Source organism: Echinops telfairi, unplaced genomic scaffold (genome assembly GCF_000313985.2).
Source record: "Echinops telfairi isolate 266 unplaced genomic scaffold, ASM31398v2 ScPeMD7_7469;HRSCAF=8507_0, whole genome shotgun sequence".
Classification (NCBI taxonomy): Eukaryota; Metazoa; Chordata; class Mammalia; order Afrosoricida; family Tenrecidae; genus Echinops; species Echinops telfairi.
The window spans coordinates 2,275,418-2,298,127 of record NW_022111372.1 but is presented as its reverse complement, the minus strand read 5'-3'; the positions used below and the strand labels follow the sequence as shown (position 1 = coordinate 2,298,127).

General features: G+C 38.0%; 1 non-coding gene across 1 annotated transcript; it reads left to right on the top strand.

The window, feature by feature from the left end:
• The first annotated feature begins 16,144 nt into the window (after window positions 1–16,144).
• LOC115873700 lies at window positions 16,145–16,335 on the top strand. Its single transcript, XR_004048580.1, has one exon. It is a non-coding gene; the product is annotated as a U2 spliceosomal RNA (small nuclear RNA).
• The last annotated feature ends 6,375 nt before the right edge of the window (window positions 16,336–22,710 follow it).

Sequence of the window (22,710 nt, the reverse complement as noted above, 5' to 3'; positions counted from 1 at the left end):
ATGATGAGGGCAATGAATTACAAATGCACTTTACACAATTGATGTAAGTATGGATTATGATAAGAGTTGTATGAGCCCCTAATAAAATGATTTAAAAAAAATAAACTTGCAGATGTGATAGATCAACTCGTTATGTATTTTTTTCTATGACAGGAAAGATACCTGTTAATAGATTTATAAAACGAGAAGGTTTCAATAATTATCACCCAAACAACTCATTATCAACATTTTACCAGAGTCAAGGTCTTTATCATTTCTTATTCAGAAGGAGGAAAGGATGAACAGAAACTGTAGTGAGTGCTCTTTTCACAGAAGTGAATCCCTTCCTTCCCCCAGTTCTCCAAAGATAAGACAAAGTAATGTTGGAGATGGTCTTTGCTTTTGCAAAATCCCTTCATTGAAATTACCCAAGTTAGTATCAACATTTTTCTGATCTATTTTAGTCTTGTGCCCCATGCTGCCACAAGTACTGATAGATGTGATAATGAGTAATGCCATCTCTTCATGGAAAATGTGAAAGGTCTGAAGTTACAGTACTTTTCATTAGGGAAATGTGTCTCTTGCAGTGTCAGACACCTTGACTGAATCAGCCCAGCTCCAATTGTGTAAAGGACAGGAATAATCTGTCTTAAATGTTACAGAATTCCCTTCACCCCACCCCCTCTCCACCACTTCAGCCCCATCAACTACACAAGCTTTGTCAAGGTAGTTAAACTGTAAGGAAATGTTTCAGCTCTTATTGTTATATATTAAAATGCAAACGATGTAGGGTGTTCTGATTGTTTAATCCATTAGGAGCTTTTGGAAATGCAGCATTCAGTAGATGTTTTTTAAAGCGGGTTCTCAGATATCCTCATCTCCTCCCTCCATTATGCAGAGCACCATGAACTAGTAGGGGTAAGTCAGGAATGTAAGATGCCTGTAGAGATTAAAATGACCTTGCTTTCTTGGTTTTTATTTGGGAAGAAGCATGATGCATGGAAGCCATTTAAAAAATCCTGATGTTACAGGGATCTACATATAACCTCCTCCCTGGGGGACAGACAACAGAAAAGTGGGTGAAGGGAGATGTTAGACAGTGTAAAATTTGACAAAATAATAATAATTTTTCAATTATCCAGGGTTCATGAGGGAGGGGAGCGTGAGTAGGGAGGGTGAAAAATTAGCAGCTCATGCCAGGGCCTTAGGTGGAGAGGAAACATTTTGAGAATGATGAGGGCAATGAATGTACAAATGTGCTATACACAATGGATGTATGTATGGATTGTTGATAAGAGTTGTATGAGCCCCCAATAAAGTGATTTAAAAAAACAAACAAAAAACCCCTGAAGTGGCACACGTTACTTCTTCAGCTACTCTATATCAGGATTTCAAAACGATTTATCCCTAAATCAACATTGCTAATATGTCAGGTAAGCTGTACATAAAACAAATTTTCTTTGTGTAATTAAAGTAGGGAAGGGTTCCACCGACTGTCATTTTAGAAGCATAGCAATAGAATTTCATCAAAATTTAATTAATCAAAAAGGAAAAAAGTTAATGAACATACATTTAAAATTGTAAATATAAACATACTTCAATTATACCAAAATAAAAAAGATAGATGCAAAATGAAAGACCACGAGGTCTTCCACATGTGCCCCAAGGTCCTGCAGTACATGGTGTCTTGTGGGTGAAAGGGAGATTTGCTGCATGGAACGTGTGTTATTATTAAGTTGTTTTACAGAGTGTAGTAATTGTGGGGAATTTTCTTTGGTTTTTAGCTTTATATTCATAGTTTCTACTAACATGAACTCTATATCATTTTATTTTGCTCATATGTGAATGTCTGTATTTGATAATGCAATTTCTTTAATTTTAGTGTGGGTGATACTATATTGAATTTGTGAGAGCCATCCATTTGAAGCTGCAAGTTACAATACAACATATAAATAGGTTAGAAGCAATGTTTCGTACCCAGAGAAAATGCCAATGTTTTGTTTGTTTTTTTAAATCATTTTATTGGGGGCTCATACAACTCTTATCAACAATCCATACATACATCCATTGTGTATAGCACATTTGTACATTCATTGCCCTCATCATTCTCAAAATATTTCCAATAAATAAATGCCAATGAGGGTCGGGTAGGGAAAGATCTAATAAAGTGGTAGACAGTTTTTACTCCAACTCCGGACTTTGTAGAAGCCCTATTCCCAAAGTCATTCTACCTCATGGATGATACGGACTGATACTTTCATTATCTAACTCTTTAGTCAAGTGGTAGGATTCAATTAATTTAGCACTCCTTTGTGGCCCAAATGACCATTTTAAGTGTAAAAGATATATATATATCCCTAAGGTTGTTTATTGTTTCATAGTTAATAAGTATGAGCAGTAAAAGAAGTACGCAAAACTAGATTATGTTATAAGAAATAGTTTTAAAATATTGAATAATACCTGAAAAAATTCTTATGGAAGGTATTTCCATATTGCTTCTTCACTGGCGTCTTCACTTGCAGCATTCTTTGCTTTCCTCTGACCATCAGCGGCTCTGTGATTTGTTCCTTAACCCTCTTTTCGCTGTACTGTTTTTCCCCGAAAGTAAGACATCACCCGAAAATAAGACCTACTTACAGTTTTGCCTCTCGCTGATATATAAGGCATTCCCCGAAAATAAGACCTCCCTGAACATAAGGCCTCCCTGATAATAAGGCACCCCAAAGCTACCATAACTCTGGACTCTGGACTGTAATGGCGGGCGCTGCTGCGCAGCTCACTGTTAGACACTGCGCAGCCAGAGCAGACAGGAAGTGCGAGTAAATGGACCATAGATTTTTGTACATGGAAATGATGGTAGTATCAAGAATTCTTGATATTGTAGGATTCACAGTTTGTCTGGTTATGCTGGTTTGTGATGACAACTACTACCGTACCGTATACAGGTAATAAATTTCCTTTTTTGTTGTTCAACAATAAATGTGTACCATATTCTTCTTCATGGAAAAATAAGATATCCCCTGAAAATAAGACCTAGCGCATCTTTGGGAGCAAAAATGAACATAAGACACTGTATTATTTTTGGGGAAACAGGGTAAGAGTAGTATACTATGCCGTTAGAGGTAGGCTAATTAGACCTTGTATTTATAAATAGTCATTGTATTTGATAGATTAGAAACAGGCGACTTCTCTTTTATGAACGTAATATGTTCATCTTTGAAAAAGCCTTTTCTGCTTCTGCTAAACTTTTAGCGATTGTTACAGCAATACTTTTAGCTCCTTGAACACTTTCATGAATTGTATCATTCTGGAAAATTTTTATAATGTTTTCCACGAAATCTTGATAATCCTTAATATCAATTTGGTAATTTAAAATGTCATTAAATAAGAGCAATTGTTCTTCAGCTGCCTTCCATGCAACTAGGCTTTATTTAATAGTCCAGTCATCTGGCTCCACAAAGGTGAGGTATTGCAATTTAGTCCTATCTTGAAATTGACTATAACTTGCCAGTTTCACTCGTCTTTTTTTCAAATTCCTTAAGATGTTTTCTAGAAAAATTTCTGGAGGATGTCCGACCAATTGATGATTATCTACACTTGTTGGAAGGTTTCTGAATTAATTAATTCATCAATATTTTTTTATCACATGGACCGGTTTCCTATACAAGAATTTGAAATGCTTTGATAGACCTTATCACAAGTTTTTTAGACTTTATTATGTCTATATTTCTCACTTGCAGTGCATTTGAAAGAAGATAAATTTCATTTGAACTATCAATCATCACTGGCAAATGAGATATACAATATATGTTTTCAAGATGGGCAGTCATCCCAAGGTATTTTATATTTGAATAAAAATAGTGACGCGGCACTGTGCTGGTTAGGTACGCCCCACAGCTAGGCTGGACCTTAAGTACAGGTAGCGCATCTTGGTTCCCAAATGTTACCAATTTTTATAATTTCAATTCCAAGTTGTTCAGATATTCTGGAAAGTACAATTTGGTTCTTATTGAATTGATGAAAATAAGTGTATGTGTCTATCTTATCAATAAATATTTTTTAAAAGACTTGCTTGCTTAGTTTCCTTTCTCAACTCATCCAAAACAAGATGGAGGCAATGGTTTAAACAGGGCCATGTTATTATGTTTGGAAACGTTTTTGCAATCCTAGTGCTCACTCCAGATTTTCTCTCAGCTGCTCACTTCAGAGAGAGGAACCCCGTGACAAGCGCCGTTTGAACAGCCGGTTCCCAACTCAACAAAAAATTAGATATCAGTTCTGCCCAACCTGCACGAAGCTGCTGAGTCCCATCATGGTGTTAGTCCTTAAAGGTCACGATTACATTGGCATCACACCAGATTATATGGTACTGTCCAGTTCATTTCTTCTTCCTTTAAAAAAAAATATTTTTATTGGGGGGCTCTTACATCTGTTATCACAATCCATACATTCAAGTGCAAGTGTCAAGTGCAATTGTATATACATTGCCATCATCATTTTCAAAGCATTTTCTTTCGACTTGAGCCCTCGGTATCAGCCCATTTTCCACCCGTACTCCCCCATACTCCCTCCCTCATGAACTCTTCATAAATTATAGATTATTATTTTCATATCTTACATCTGTTCTCTGTCACCCTTCACCTACTTTTCTGTTGTTGGTCCCTCTGGGAGGGGGTTATTTTGATGGCTGGCTCATTTCTGAGGAAGAGAACATGATGGGATTCTGAGGTGTTAGTGTGCACTTCTCCCTTCCAGAAATATCCTTTTTTTTTTCTTCAGTTGAGCAGGTTTGGAAAATTGTGCTTAGTTATTCTCTGGTTTTTGCTGGTAGCTATTTTCTGATTGGGTTTTATTATATATTTTTCTCATTTTGTTAGAATATTTTGACAGGGACATTCTATGATGCTGTTTAATCCATCAATTTTACCTGAAAATTTGTAAATGATATGTCAGTGATTCCTTTAATTCATTAGTGAAAAACAAGTCAATTACCAAAATTACATGTCTTATATATGATTAATCTTTTGATGAAATTAAATTTATTACAGGTACAGCTCAGACTATTTTTTGCTTTCAATTTCCTTTAAGTGCCTCAATTGTGCAGTGATAGGGATAATAAATATCACACATAAATAAGAACTTGCATCTGACCAGTAACTTGTAAATATTTTTATATGTCAATTTTTTGATAATAATTTTTAAGTACTGGTAGACTATCTCTACAAATAAAATGCTAAGCATATAATGTTGTGAATCATAGACACTGCATCTATTTTCTCTTTGGGTTTATATTCCTCTGCATCTTTTCCTGGAATTGTTGCCTTAATTCATGTTGTCAGTACTGTTTTAAGGCAAAAGCCGAAGAAGTGCAGCCTTTGTGCTTGTGCCAAAGCATTTCTTTGCTTTGGAAAGAATATTTCTAGCTGCATAGTCTAGTTTTTATTAATCTTAGAAACTATTGTCTAGTCTTGCTAAACTTTCCAAACCCCTTTCCTATTGCGTCTGCTGTATGCTCTTGTTTAGAAGCCCGCACTGAAATGGTAAAGATTACAAAGCGTATTTGAAATGAAAAAATAAGCAAAGTTCCCATGGTACAAAAAGTGCATGAAAAGTAGGCATGAAGCGAGTTAATTTAGAGGCCCAGTTATATGGAACCCACATTTAATCGATTCCGGATTGTCATATATTCCTCTTGGGTGTTGCAGATTTCTATGCATGTTGACTCACAAATTCATTTTGCCTCCAAAGAGGATATTTGGTAGGATATCAAATACATGTGCCATAACCAAGATATACTGCAAACATACACATGTACAACATGTAATAAATTAGATACTCAAATGATAAGGAAAAGGGAAACAGATCTAGATAATGAATCTATTATTCTAAATCGAGGTAGTCATGTGACTGTGGCACCAACAACGGCTTATAACTCTATATGTGATTTTCGGCCTACTCTGCTTCTTCTCTCTGGCACAAAACCCTTTCTTTGCCTTTTACTATCTTAGAGGTTCTAAAAATGGATGACGACTAAATCTTTTTATTATATATGTTTATTGGTACATGACGCAATGATTTGTTGCATTAAGATTACTTTAAATAAAACTAATATATATTAAAGTAAAATAAGGTCTAAGTCTTACTAAGGAGATGATCAGTAAAAGCTTCTTCCTTAAACAGCATGGCTATTCTTTTAAAGAGTCATACTGGCCCTGTTGGTTAGGAATTGGTCCGCTAACTCGGTGGTTGTCAGTTCAAATCTACTAGCTAATCCAACAGAGAAAGATGGGGTTGTTTTCTCCTGTAAAGATTTATAGTCTTAGAAACCCTCCTTAGGATCCCTATGAGGTATGATCAACATTATATCGAAGGGTCTGGTTTGGATTTCAAATATAATTAAGAGTAAGTGAATTGATTTTCACTTTTTTACTGACTACCATTTATAGCACAAGATGCAAAATAATGTCATAGTATAGTAATCAATGTTCACATCCATCTTAACAATAGATGATACAAAAAGGGATAACATTGGCCATTTTAGTACTTGTCTAAATAGACCAAAAAGTGTTGTTATGAATCAACATTTAATTATTTGGGCTATTTAAATTGTATAAATTTAGCTTCAGTTATTCAGAATTATCCTGAGGGAATGTGGAGGATGGTTTACATTGCTGTTTAGTGAGGTATCTGCAACTCTAGAGAGCTAAATGAATAGCGGAGAAGGCTGACAGACCTTTCAATGTGGATTTGTCAGTGGCTTTAGGAAGCAGACAGAATATATAGAGCACTCAATTGAAATCTCTAGAAAGAAAATATAGTGCTCAGGTTAAATATCACAATTTTGTTAAATATTAAATAAGTTGATAATAGATTGAAAGATTTCAGGAAGGTTATAGAAATTCTACAGGCATGCTTCAAGTGAGGACAAGTAGATGGCCAATGAGAACAAGGAAACCCTCAATGTGATGGATGGACACCAGGGCTCCAACAATGGACGCAGGTGTACCAGTGATCATGAAGACAGATCAGACAACGTTCTGTTCCATTATACAGAAGGTCTCCAGGAAACACAGCAGACTTGGTGGTAAAAGGCAACCTACAGCAGTGTAGCTGCAGCTCAGAACCAGGAGTATAATAATTCTAGCACCCAAGAAAAATGACTCATTTTACCATCTTCTGGACTTCAGAAAATATTCAGTTATGGTGAGCATTTCCAAACTCACATTGGGAAATCACATAAAATAAACTTAAATGTTATAGAGAACTATAAATCCCTGCCAAAAATTAAAGGTTTGTAGTCACAGAAGTAATAGTTATTTTGAAAACTCCCCAAACTAGAGATCATCATTTTATACCAATTTGCAAAATCCGATGATTCTTAATTAGATTAAAAGAAATGTTTAAGTAGATGAAATATTTCAAAGCTTAAAATTTTTTTTTTGAAAAGGACGTTTGTCAAATGAATTCCCATAGGCATGGTTCTTTAATAAATAGTCCACCTATACTTAAATTTCCAAATTATTTAACTAGAACCTCTTCTCATGCTAAATTGTAGGCATGCTTGTATGTGCCTATAAACACGATTGCTAAAGTATGGAAAATATTAAAATCTAGGGATGAAAACCCAGGCAGTAGACTTGAATGGTTAGTATTTACATTCTCATTTTAAAATAATAATAAAGCAGATATAGCAAGGAAAATAAATCACTGTTTAAACAAACCTTCATTAGGAATTAGCGACATATTACAACAGTATTTTTGAGTCTAAGTTTTGTTCCTAAGGTTCACCATCAGTACTAACAAATTTTTGTTTATAGAGTCTGAAGAGAACATGAGTAAACAGGACACATCACCAAGTTTGAAATCCCAGAAAGCTATACAGTCTTTTTTGGTGAGTAATTTAGTTGGATTACCAGCAATTATTTTATTCTCAAATATACTCAGTCTTTCATACAACTAACTTTAGTTTTTAGAAGTGAATTATCATTGGTATTTTAAAATGTATTATTTATTATAGTAATGAATTAAGAATCTCTTCTTTTACTATACTGTATATTCTTCCCTATCTCTTTAAAGGAAATTATTCCTTTAACGTCAACAGACTTTCACCAATTTGGTGGCTTCAACTAATATTTATAGGCAATTCACACACAAAAATTCCTCCAACGAGCAGAAGATCACTGAAAGGATAGAATGACCATTTCTTTAGCTCAACATGGGGAATAGATTGCCCGGGATCAAATTAATTGACTTCAATTTTCCTTTCTATTTTTACATTCCTAATTTGCCCTAAAATATTGACTTTGGATGTTCTGGGCTAAAACAATTTATACCTGTAGAAAGAATTATAGTTTCAGTGATTGTAGTGAGTATGATAGTCTGTTTTGACACTGGACAGTCTCATTGTTCGAGCATTATCTCTGGCAATTCAGGGGAAAAGACTAGCAAATTTTGAAAAATAGTCATAGTTCAGAGGCATAGTTAGGGTGTTTAAAACATCATCCTCAGTTATTGTAAAACCCTTCCTAATGTTTATGTTTGGCCCTGACCTAAACATACACTCCGTGGCCTTCTCCAAGGATGCAGACAGTTAATTTTTACTAAACACTTGCTAGTTATTGTCAACAGAAAGATCCACAAAGTAGGTTGATGTCCAGTCGATTAGACATAATCAAAAATGATTTTGGAATTTTGACTTCCTCTGGATTATTTAAAGATATGAAAATGCATATCAACTAAAGTGCTCATTGCGTTAAGGCTTTTTCGGAGCTAGAGAAGAATAACATAACCCTTAGGTATCCGATGGTGGAGGCATCAGCCTGAGGTTTCCTTTAAGATAAAATTTTGACATATGTGGTATATTAAATTGTTTTACTTTTGAGTATGTTTGAAAATCTCTGCAATAAAACATGAGGAAATAAAGGCACATGGTATAGAAAATAGAAAACATGGGTTCCGTGTACAAAATAAAAAAATGTGTCATCCTGCCAAAGCTGACTCCTGGGGCCCTCTGCTAATGGTGCCGTCATGTGTATCCGAGTAGAAGAGCACAGCATTTTCAATGACTAAGTTTCAGAAGTAGGCCCTGAGGTCTTTCTTTCAAGGCATCTTTGGATGGACTTGAACCCCCAACCTTCTGCTGAGCATATTAACTGTACTGCCCTGTGACTGATGCTCAGGTATAATGCAGATATTAACAAATAGATAATTTTATAGGACGTAAATATTTTTAGGCATATTGTACTATTTACATTTAACAAAAAGCAGCTAAAGTGCCTTAGGGGCACTATGTTTCCGCATGAGTCAGTATGTATTGAGCATCTTCAACGTGGCAGGTCATAGGTGCGCTCTGATCATATTAATGTATATAAGCATAATTGAAAGTCTGAAGGAAATGTAACAAACAGTATCATTAATTGCCATGGATATTTTTAGGTAATGTAAACAAAATGAGACATTGTATGTTCAATTAGATACATAATATGCCATGTATTTTCCACATGAAGGGAAGAGTGGTAGTTACATAACTGTTGTCGATTCTAGACTGAAGAATGAAGGGGTGGAGTTTAGCCTGTCAATCAGGTAGCAGCTTGATGACCTCATTTGAAGGTGCTAAGGAGATTAAATAGCTTGCTGGAGGTGGGACACAGGCTCATTCTCTGGGAGACATTGCAGCTGACAAGACACCTGGAACTATGCTAGTGCCCTGAGCTGGAGGAGCCCTGTGGAGATCCTGTGGAGATACCTGACAGTGCTGAGATGTTTACAATACCACTGGATCCACAAGACTTCCACTTACTGGCCTGTGATCTTCCTGTATTCAGTATCATTGCATGTGTTTCATGAGTTTGAAAAGGACTTTATCGATTGGCATCAGATATATGGGCTAATGTCGGACTTATGGACTTGATCTGGACTGGGTTGGGATGTTTGAATATACAATTACTCTTTATAAAAAGCTCTTTCTTATACACATATGAGTGTCTCTATGAATTGGTTTCTCTAGTCTACCCAGACTAACACAAGAAGACAAGAAATCAAGTGCTTCAAAGTGTAAAGTAGGAGGAAGTAGAAGCTAGGGGCAATATTCTGTTGTGATCCATAGACTTTAACTTCCTTATTTTCAACATATTATCAAGAAAGAACAACAGACGAAAAAGGAACCATCATGTTTGGTAAAGAATGCGAACAAGGAAGCCATCACAAGGCTCTCAAACATATCAATGATCATGAAGCTGGCACAGGTCTCAGTCACATTCCACTGTTATGCACAAGGTCACCGTGAGTTGGCTACTAATGACAACATCTGCGTGCAGGATAGGCTTGAGTAGAGAAGATCGGGGCCAGGAAAGGCAGGAGTCTGGGACAGTCAATCAGGAGAGAGCTGTTGCGGATGAGAACAGGATACTGATCTTGTGGAAGGAAAAGTTGGAAGAAGAGTGTGTTTCGGATCAGGTAACGTGGCTCCAATAGGAAGCCTCACGGAAAGCTTCCCTTTCCCTGCCTCTCTTCTCTCTTTTCTTCCCCATCCTTCGATTCCTTTCCATTTTCAGTCTTTCCTTATGTTATTTAGAGATTTGATTTAAAAACTTATATTTTTGATATTTAGTACATGTTTTTGGCCAGGACTTAAACTACAAGAGAGATGTGATATGAAATATCGCTCTGGCTGCAGCTCTTTTCCCAGTAGTCCGGTGGAACCAGCCAGTACTCTAAAGTTCTTGCGTATCGGTGCAGTGATATTCCATCCATTTACAAGCATATATTCACATTTGCCAGATTTTAAAGCATCACTGGCATGGCAACTTTGTGCATATTCTGGAAAGTTAATTAGCATGCTAGCTGCACTAGATAGAGTTCTATTAATTAATTTGATGGGTCACTTGATTATACTGCACTAAAGGAAAACGAAGGCCTTCCCTTGCGGAGAGCAGTAAGTGCCCCAAGGATATTAATGTGAACAATCTACTTTGGAAGAGGAAAAATGTTACATTAAACTACTTGAGCCCTTCTCTTTCTTGCAGATATGGACATTGTTAATCTACTGTCTATCCAGATTCCTGATTAAACTAAAAAAAACCCTTGTATTCTTTCCACTTATGTAAAAACATATTACCTTGCCTCTGTCTCATCTGAAAAAAAGATTATAACAATCTGTCTTTAATGACTTTTTAAATCAGAGAAAAACACTTCCCTTTTCTTCCATGGTAGATGGTGGCATTTCCGTGTAGTTAAGTCTTCTTGCTTCTCTTTCCCCCTTATGTACACTGCAGTGAAACTCATGAAGGGCTGAAGGGACCAGGCTTCAAAAACCAAAGGCGGGGTGGGGAGAGGGAGGATCATATCCTCGTCAATGAGGGTGGCGTGTGATGGGGACTCAATGCCCACCTGTAGACAACTGGACATATCTTGCAGAGGGGTAGTGGGGAGGAGATGAGTCACTTAGGGTTCAGTATAGCAATAATGAAACCCACAACCTTCCTCCAGTTCTTAAACGCTTCCTCCCCCCAACTACCAGGACCCCAATTCTGCCTTGCAGACCTGGTTAGACCAGGGGATGCACAGCGGTACAGATGGGAATTGTAAACGCAGGGAATCTAGGACAGATGAACCCCTCAGGACCAGGGGTGACAGTGGTGATACCAGGAGAGAAGGGGGGGGTGTGTAGAAAGGGGGAATTGATCACAGGGATCTACAAATAACCTCCTCTCTGGGGGATGGGCAGCAGAGGGGTGGGTGAAGGGAGATGCAGGGCAGTGTAAGATAAGATATAATAATAATTTATAAATTATTAAGGGTTCATGGGGGAGGGGGAGGGGGAAGGGAGGGGAAGGGGGAAAAAGGAAAATGAGCTGATTCCGGGAACCCAAGAGAAAAGCTAATTTTGGGAATGCTGAGGGCAATAAATGTATAGGTGTGCTTTACACAATTGATCTATATATTGTGATGAATTTTATGAGCCCCAATAAAATGATTAAATAATAAAAAAAGAAACTCTTAACGCTAATCACTCCTGGAAGAGCAGACTATATGATGCTTTCATAAATAAATATTAGTGCATTTGCCTCCTGCCAGCCCAAGCCAGATTTTCTTGGCTGCTTATTTCTCCAGTTGGCAAAATGAATATAATTTCTGATATAAAACTTTGGCTGCTCCAGATATATACATGAACAAAAGTAGGATTTCCACTTACATAATATTATATGTATTTCTATTGGTGAAATAGTTCTGTTGGTGCTCTTACGGTCTAACAGGCATATTAAAATAATACGATACATGATTAATAGTTCAAATGTTTAGAAGTACGTTGATAGAATTAAAGAGAATATGAAATAAAAAATATCAACCATAATATTAGTAAATTTTCATTTTTCCCCAATGGTAAGCTAGATAGCATAAAAAGAGGTACCCCAAAATACTGGATTTTTTTTCAAAGCTATGTATTTAAATTTTTTTTAAAAAACAACCTTATCACCTTCAAAGTACTTGCCATTACACTTAATACATTTGTCAAATCTGTAATTCCATTCTTGGAAACATTTTTCAAACTCATCTGTTTGGATGGCTGACAGCAACTCCCTCGTTTTGTTTTTTTTCTTCCTCTCTGCTATGTCATCAAATCCCTGTCCTTTCATGTCCCTCTGGATTTGCAGAAGCAAAAATAGCTAGCACGGAGCAAGGTCAGGTGATTGGATTGCAAACCATCAAAGCTATACTCATGGAAGGACAGCTATCAAGGGAGAAGCCTGCTTGTAGAACAGGGTTGAGATCAAGTAACTAACTGTTCACAAAGGGAGGTGGGAGTTGCTTCAATGTGGAAGCATCCAACAACGTGTTAAGTTGTCACAGAACCATCCTGGACCTTTACAGTGAGACATAATATACATTAATTGAACATCTTTAGTTTTCAGAAGAAAAGCAGATTATGATAAATTTTGGGATGAATCACTAATCTTACATTTATTGTCAACATTTTAAGTTTAGTCCTAATATCTGTAGCAGTTTTTGATGTTTATTAGGGAATCAACATGGGGCCATTTGTGCTAACTTTAATGGTAGAAATCATGCCTTCCCTGTGGTGGATGCATGCTTGATTCCTGACCAATGCAACTCATGTCTGTCAGTTGAGACTTGAATGTTGCTGTGACACTAGACATGGTTTAACAGATGGTCTCGTCCAAGATGAACGACGAAGAAAGATCTGGTGATCTAATTCTGAGAATCAGCCAATGAAAACCCCACGAATCAAAATGGTCCAATCTGCAATTGACTAAGTAAATGACACAGAATCATGCAAAATTTCATTTTGTTCATGGAGTTACCCTGACCCTGGCCCAATCCCATATGAGCTAAAAATCAATGGTCTATCATTTGAAAAAGGTGAAAAAAGGCATTTTGCAAAATATCGCTGATCATTGACTATCAGGGTGGTAATTACTCGTAAGACACGAGCTTGCTTAGAATGTGGGATGAACATATCACTATGTATTTGTGACCTCATACTGTTCTTAAGACTCTGTAGTAAAACAGCACGTCCCTGCTGACTTCTCTATTGCTACTAGACGGGTCAGACATGCCTCTACTCCATCTTTCTTTTTTCTGACATCAACTGTTTCTTCCACAGCCTTCTACCTTTTTGCTGGGTTTCAAAATTCATTCCAATGCCTTCACAGAACTCACAGACAATATTCACAATTAAGGAGATTTATTAGGGGAGTTAATACGTTACCACAAGCCACGATTCGCCAACAGTAAGGACACAGTCATTGGTTTACACTACACCTCTTTTCAGCAAGTAGCAAAGACTTTCCCCAGTTCTCAGACTCTCAGTCAAATGGCCAGTTAGCTTCTCTGTAGACAAGGAAGCCAGCTTCCTGTTCTACTGCACAGGCTCATAGTCTCAGTGCTGCTTCTCTGTTTCTGTCTCCTTCCTCAGCCTCTTGTGCCTCTGGCCTTTGCCTGTGCTACTTCAGACAGAGATCTCGAATGGGCTATACTTTTAATGGTTCCGGGATTCCTTTCTCTGCTCTGGCTCCAAAAATGGCTCATCCTTATAGCCATGTAAGTGGCAACTGAAACTGACCAGTCCCCTCTATTAGTGTTAAACATGCCCTCTTTGCATAGTCCCACCCAATCATTCCATGGGAGTGACAGACACACGGATAAAAAGTCAGAATAAGAAATTTTGCCTCCGCAGTGTTTCTCCCACCTAAAACAATGGGACTGACAGTTTAGGGGACATGGAGAGGGAGGACCTGGGGGAAAGGAAGTGGGTGTTGACAAACCCAGGGACAAGGGAACAACAAGTGATCCAAAATCAATGGTGAGGAGGGTGTAGGAGGCCTAGTAGGGCTTAATCAAGGGCCGTGTAACCAAGAGGAATTACTGAAATCAAAATGAAGGCTGAGCATGATAGTGGGACAAAGAGGAAAGTGAAAGGAACTAGAGGAAAGAACCAGGAGGCAAAGAGCATTTATAGAGGTCTAAATGCAGGCATGCACATATGTCAATACATTTATATACAATATGGGAATAGATCTATGTACATATATTTGTACATTTAGTATTAAGGTAGCAGATGGACATTGGGCCTCTACTCAAGTACTCCCTCAATGCAAGAACACTTTGTTCTATTAAACTGGCATTCCATGATGCTCACCTTCCCAACATGATCACTGAAGACAAAACAGGTGCATAAGCAAATGTGGCGAAGAAAGCTGATGGTGCCTGGCTATCAAAAAATATAGCGTCTGGGGTCTCAAAAGCTTGAAAATAAACAAGTGGTTATCTAGCTGAGAAGAAACAAAGCCCACATAGGAGAAGCACATCAGCCTGTGTGATCATGAGGTGTAGATAGGATCAGGTATCAGGCACCAAAGACCGAGAACAAAAAAATCATATCATTGTAAATGAGAAGGAATGGAAAGTGGAGACCCAAAGCCCATCTGTAGACAATTGGACATCCCCCCACCCTTTTTTTTTCACCTAAAAACTTTAGGTTTTATTACTTTTTATTGAAAACTGCCCTGAACGCTAAATGTTCACCTTTACAATAAACAAATACAGGAACAGGAACACACACTAAAACAAAACATACTTCGAATAGCCATTATTTTTCTGTTTGGGACAGTTTAAATTATTTTTTTGTCACAAAACAGGAATGTACCTATACACAGGCTCAAAATAGGCCATCTTTCCAACAAAAAAGGTGATGTGTCTCAAAGACTATGAATATAGCATGTAGCTAGTTAATATAAATCTAAGAGGAATTGTTAAAATTAGTCACATCTAGTAACACATCTGAAGTGTTCTTATATAAAATATCACCTGAAGAAAAGAAAAATGTATCAATGTCTAAAAAAGTGGGTTTGTTCATAGACAATCTGACAAGTTACCATAAAAAAGGGTTTCCTGAGACATAAGGAAATGCAACATTCTTCTTCTTGAACTGGCTCAGTTCAAGACTTTCCACTCCATACAATAGCCAAAGATCTGAAACTGAGAAAATAGATCTGAGTACAAACAGCTTGTGAAACTTAATACTTTTTTACTTTTTCTCATTTTTTTGCATCATCATAAGGCATTGCTAAGCTGGTGCCCCTGTACCCTCTCAGTCTGCAGCTCAAGGGTGGGGACCCTGTGGACAGGTACCTGTGCTGTCTTCCGTCCTTGGGTGCAGTGGTGACAGGCAAGTCGTGTCTACCCCAGTGTGACCATGTCATCATCCTATCAGCAAAACGGAGCTGCAAGGGACCAGAGTCATGGGGGGGGGGGGTTGTTCTTGGAAAAACTCCTGATGTAACATTCAAGAGCAAGGTGCTCTAAACTACTGGTTCACAAGAAAAGTACAGAAAGTGAGAATAAATAGTTAAAATGTTGTACCATTTAACACAGTACATTTTTTTGGTCTATTGAGCTTAATAGTAAACTAATCAGACTTATTTTTGTATATCTTTTCTTTCATTTTCAAATAAATTAAAATAAATGTACTAGTCTCAGAAAAATCTGCCATGACTGGTAGTTCAATAGATTCTGGACTATCCTACTTTGAAAAATGCTTTTGGACCTTTTCTGGCATACTCTTAAATATCTAAGACTTTGAGTACTACAAATTTAGTTTTTTTGGTGTGTTTTCTCCACTATTTTCAGAAATAAAATGCATCATATCTCTTGTCGGCCTTTTGGCTAAGATCAAGTGTAGTATCTGTTCTTATCAGTTTAATATCTGTTAGGTCCTCTATCCAAGGACAATATAGTAAATGGATTTTTGAAGCAGAGAGATGGAATAGGAGCTTGCTCCGTCCGCTCCATGCTTCCACCTGGTATTGCAGTACTTCCAGAAATGGTGTACCTCCTTGGGGGAAGTAAAAAGAAAAGAAAATCATCTTATGTCCAGAATTCTGTAATATATTTTGGAAGAGCTTTAAAAAATTCAGTCTTATGAAATTCAGAATTGAAATCAAGCCCTCAGGGAACATCTTGCTTTTGTAATAATAATAACACAGGTGATGATGATCATAGAAATTATAGTAGAAGCCTGGAGACCATCTAGACTACTCTTAGGAAATATCTTGGTTATAGATGGCACCATTGACAAATTATCAGCTGTGTATGTGGGGGAGAATTTGTGTGTGCTGAATCAAGAGCATGAATATTTTGTCATGTGAAAAAAAAAAACTCCAAATAATTTTCAGATGTTTTCACCTAAGTTCACCTTATCAGGTTGAAGATCAATATAGGCACCTGAGCATTTCACAATCATGTTATAGGGAGTGGGGAAAGAACATATTTCCTTCAACTCTCCTGGGTTATTCTCAGTATCTAGAAATCAATTGGCCAAAGCCAATAATTCTGCCAAGCTTCTGTCTCTAAAGATCAGGCAGCAGACTACCATGATTCACTAGGGGATGATTAGTGAAAACCTTGCTTCCTGCTAAACTTTCATCCTGCTGGCCAGTTTTGCTATCCTCCGTCACTCTCCTTCCAGAACATTTTCTCTTTTCCCTTTATTTTATTTGTCCTTTTTTTTGACCCAAACTACTCACTTTTCCTTGCCGTCAAAATGCCTCAGCAAATATCCATTCCAACCATGGGGATCTCCCCTCATCTTCAGCCACAAATTCTCCACTGAGCCCCCTTTCCACGCCTTGACAGAAGTCTGGCCCGTCTCAAAAAATACAACTTTGTAGGGTCTGCTTTCTTCTCCACTCCACCTTCCTCAGCCACCAACCTCTCCCTCCAGTGCTGCTGCTTCCAGAGTATTAATGCATTAGCTTTTAACCTTGTGCAAAACTTCTTCCTACTTTGATATTATCCCATTAGGTTACCATCTTTTCACACAAATAACATCTGTATCATATGTTTTTGTATCATATGCATGTAATTTTATCTTTTTCTGGGGGATATGGGGTGGTTGTGGTAGCTGAGCTATTTATTTTTAATGGCTCACACAAAAATGAAAGCAAATTATGCATCACATTTGGTTTATATTAAATAAGTCTGCTCTTCAAAAATATCAGTAGGAAAATGAAAGGCAAACTGTAGCCTTCGAATCAGATATCTAACAAAGGACTTGCATTCACTATATAAAAGGAGGCTTCAGAAAGTTTGTCAGAAAATGTAATTGGAAGATAATGGATTTTTTTCCCCCATAAGCTTTTTCGAGACTCTTCATATAAATAATGCTTACAACTCTAATAAGATTTCAAACAATGCCCAATTTACTTCTTTATAAAATTTTATAATTTCTGCCTTTTATATGAAGGTACTGTAAACATTTGTGAAGAAAATCCCATTATTGTTTACTTCCATGTTTCTACAAACTTGTTGAAACTGCCTCATGTGTGCTTGTTATTTATATTTGTGCACTATTTGCAAGTTATACAATATATTACTCCCTTGCTTTCCTTGTTTGTGTTATCTACTGACCTAATGCCTGGGACAATTTAGCATCTAATTTTCTACTCTTTCAACTTTATACCTTTAGCTGCTCTATTCTTTGAGTACTTAATTTCTAGTAATGTTCATCTATACCCCACCCTTAGAAACCCACAATGATGGTCATAACCAGATCTTGTCATAATTAAGAATTGTCTCACTTCTGAAACATTAATCTGAAATTCCCATTCTGATCATAGTCTTATTTCTTCAAATTATTTCATTAGTTATTTTTACTATATAGACATCATACAATTGGCGATCATTGATCCATCATTCTTTCTTAGTTCACTCCATCTTGTCATCAATGCCCTTTCTGTCTACATAGATGTGGCCTATTGAGTTCACATTAGGTTGCTAACCTCAAAGTTAGTAGTTCAAATCCACTAACTGTTCTGAGTGAGAAAGATGAGACTTTCTACCCCCATAAAGACGCACAGTCTCAGAAAACAACAAGGGCAGTTTCTCCCTGTCCTATAAGGTCCCTATGAGTTGGAATGGACTCTGTGGCAATTATATAATCTTCAGTCAACCTGAGCAAAGGGGTGGAGTCTAGCCTGTCAATCAGGTCATAGCCAATGAGACCTCTGTGTGGGAATGGCCTTCTCCTTAGAATTCTGTGAATTCTGTCTTCCTCCCTGGAGGCAGACACATAGTTTCTCTGCTTCACCTTCCCATTGACAAGCTACATGGAGCCATGCTGCTGCCAGCCAGAATCCTGGAGATGCTTTCTCTGCCACAGGATCCACAAGACTTTCCACCAACAGGCCTGTGATATTCTTGAATTCATCATTGTACAAGTTGCGTGAGTCTGAAGAGGAATTTATGGTATGGTATCAGACATATGGGCTAAGATAGGACTTAGGGACTTGATCTGGACTGGGCCAGGATGTTTTCTTAATATACAATTTCACTTTGATATAAAGCGTTCTCTTACTCACATGCATTTTCTGGATTTGTTTCTCTAGTTGACCCAGACAGACTCCATGGCAGGGAGTTTGTTTTGTTATGTTTGTGTTTGGGGTCTTGCAAAAATCTTATATACCCCCATTTAAATTACTCTCCTGGTAATAGTATTACACCCCATCTCATTGCTTCCAATTCTTTGTGTCAAATTTCCATCCCTGTTTCTCTGCATCTAACAAAGCAAGGCTGCTGCAATTGTATGTTTGATAATAATGTTGATAGCACTGTAAATTATCAGTACCCAATCTATACTAGGACTTTAATATATTTTACATTTTCCCACTGAGCAATTTCCACTTTGATCTCAAATCTCTCATTCTGCTCTTCTTCCTCTTGGCCAATAAACTTGCTTACTACCAAATCTACAAACAAGCCTCCCAAAAAAGAGAGAGTTATTTTTCTGGGTAGAGATGAATTCCTGCTTCTGTGCTCGTGATTCTATGCCCAATTTTACCAAGACATATTTTTCTTCACCTTCAATCATTATTTTCCTTCTCTCTCATTTCTATCATGCAGTAAATATACTCATTGTTCTCATATATCAAAAGCCCATACTTCAACCTCACAAATTCCAAAGCTACCTTTCTTTCTGATCTCTCTTCCTCAAATAAACCTTTTGGAAGAGTTGTCTGTGTTTACTACCCCTGAGTCTCAATTTTATTCACCCTTTACCTTTTATAATTTGGATTTTGGGAAGTGGGTGTTAGCAAACCCAGAGACAACAGAGCAACAGGTGATCTAAAAATGATGGCAAGAAAGGTGTATGATGCCTAGTAAGACTTGATCAAGGGCAATGTAACTGAGAGGAATTACTGAAACCTGAATGAAGGCCGAACGTGATAATGGGACAAGAGGAGAGTAAAAGCAAATAGAGGAAAGAACTGGGAGGCAAAGGACATTAATTGAGGTCTAAAATCAGGCATGTACATATATAAATATACTTATAGTTACATATATAAATTTATTTTTATATAGTGATAGGGAAATAGATCTATGTATATATTTATATGTTAAGTATTAAGGTAGCAGATGAACACTGGGCCTCTACTCAAGTACTCCCTCAATGCAAGAACACTTTCTTCTAATAACCTGGCATTCCAGCTTCCTGGCTCGATCGCTGAAGACCAAATGGATGCATAAACAAAAGTGGTGAAGAAAGCTGATGGTGCTTGGCTATCAAAAGATAGAGCATCTGGCGTCTTAAAGGCATGAAGACAAACAAGAGGCTATTTAGCTGAAAAGGAACAAAGTCCACATGGAAGAAGCACACCAGCCTGTGTGATCCTGAGGTGTTGAAGGGATCAGGTATCAGGCATCAAAAACCCAGAACAAAAAATCATATCAATGTGAATGAGGGGGAGCACAAATTTGAGACCCAAAGCCCATCTGTAGGCAATTGGACATCCCCTTATAGAAGGGTCACAAGAAAGAGACGAGCCAGTCAGGGTGTAGTATAGCACCGATAAAACATACAACTCTCCTCTAGTTCTTTAATGCCAGCCCCCCCCACTATCATCTTTTTACCTTACAAATCTGTCTAGACCAGAGCATGTACAGGGGTACAGATAAGAGCTGGAAACACAGGAAATCCAGGACAGATAAACCCCTCAGGACCAATAGTGAGAGTAGCGATACCAGGAGAGGAAGGGGAAGGTGGTAGGAGAGTGGGGGAACTGATCATAATGATCTACATATAACCCCCTCTTGGGGGATGGGCAATAGAAAAGTGGGTGAAGGCAGATATAGGTCAGTGTAAGACAAATTATCAAGGGTTCATGAGGGAGTGAGGAAAGGGTGGGGGGAGGCGATGAGGAGCTTATACCAAGGGCTCAAGTAGAAAGCAAATGTTTTGAAAATGATGATGACAACAAATATAAAAATGTGCTTGACACAATGGATGTAGGTGTGGATTGTGATAAGAGCTATATGAGCCCCCAATAAAATTATTTAAAAATAAGTCAATAAAAATAAAAACATATTTAACCCCCCAAAATTGGCTTTTGATTTCACCCTTCACAGATCCATGGATGAGCGGCAGGGGTGTGAACAGAAATGGGAATACTGATGGTTTGACATTAGGGAAGCTGTGCAACAGGGTGGTATCCTCTCTCCATAGTGGTTCAACCTGTATCTGAGACAAGCGTTAGAGAAGCTGGGTTATATAAAGAAGACTGTGGCAACAGGATTGGAGGAAGGCTTTTTAACAACCTGAAATATTCAGGCAACATAACCTTTCTTCTTGAAAATGAGGAGGACTTGATGCACCTAATGATGAAATTCAAGGATTACAGCCTTCAGTATGAATTACAACTCAATATAAAAAAGACTGAAATCTTCAGAACTGGACCAGTAGGTGACATCATGATGAATGGAGAAATGCATTTGTCGTGTTTGGATCCACAATCAATGCTCATGGAAGCAGAAGTCAAGAGAGCACAAGACACCTTACATTAGGTAAATCTGCTATACATGATCTCTTTAGTGTATAGAAAAGTCAGGATGTTACTTTGAAGACTAAGGTGCACCTGACCCAAGCTGCGAACTTTTCCACTGCCTCATATGCATGTGAGGGTTGGACGCTGAACAAGAAAGACTGAAAAAGAAATGATGCATTTGCATTGTGATGCTGGAGAAGAATATTTAAAGTTCCATGGGGTGTAAAAGCACAAACAGATCTGTCTTGGAAGAAGTACAGCTAGCTAATCTCCTAATGTTCATGTACCTAGAGGCAAGGATGGCAAGAGTTTGTCTTATGTGCTTTGGATACATTGCCAGCAGAGACAAGTCCCCTCTCTGTAGAAAGACATCGTGCCTGGTTCAGGAGAAGGGTAGCAAAGGAGAGAAAGATCCTCAAGGAGAGGGATTGCCATCATAGTTTCAACAATGGGCTCAGGCACAGGAACAATTGCAAGCGTGGTGCCAGACCAGGCAGTGTTTGCTTTGTTGTGCATAGGGTCGTTATGGATCCGAACTGACCTGATAGCACCTAAGGACAGCATCCATAGATACTATTCTTACCAAGGCCAGCAAAACCTTGCTTGTAGCTAAATGAATGAAATCTTCTCTTAGATGGTCCCCACTCCTCCCCTTGATACTGCTGACCATCCTTTTGTATCCACAGCACAGCACTGTCTTTCTGTCTCCAGTGCAATGTTTCTTCTAGACAGTGAGATTTGTGAGAGATGGAACTTGACAGGACTGCCTTGTTTCTGAGTATCTTCAGTTTTCCTCTTTTAACCAGGGACAGTCTTACTATGCTGTGTTCCCTATTAGGGAAAAGTATTTGAGTTTTCCTTTTCTGGAAGATTTCTGCTTTACAGAGGTGCCGGCTTTCCCAGGTTTTCTCTATATGGCCTTTCTACGTGTGGGTTTATAAGTCTGTCAACAATGATTGGCTAGGCCAGAGTCTTGTAACGGATTGGTTTATCTATGATACAAATAAAAGCCCTCAATAGAACTTCCTAATAAGAATTGGTCAATTATGATAACAATTCAGTGATTATAGTATACAGAAGAGCTCTGGTGGCATAGTGTTTGCATTGGGCTGCTAACCGGAGAAGATTGGCAGTTTGAAGCCACTGGCCAGCTCTAAGGGGGAAAGACAAAACTTTCTCCTCCCTACTGACGGGGGTAGTTCTACTGACGGGGGTAGTTCTATCCTGTCCTACAGGATTTCTCTGAGGCAATATTGACCCAATCAATGGTGGTGAGTTTTGTTTGGAGTTGGCAGTCTACAGAGAGGATTGGTCAGTTTGGGGTCCTTGTGGGAGCACTGAGAGAGCCAGAGGAGTATGGGGGTGTGAACTGCAATAAGTGACCACGTTAGAG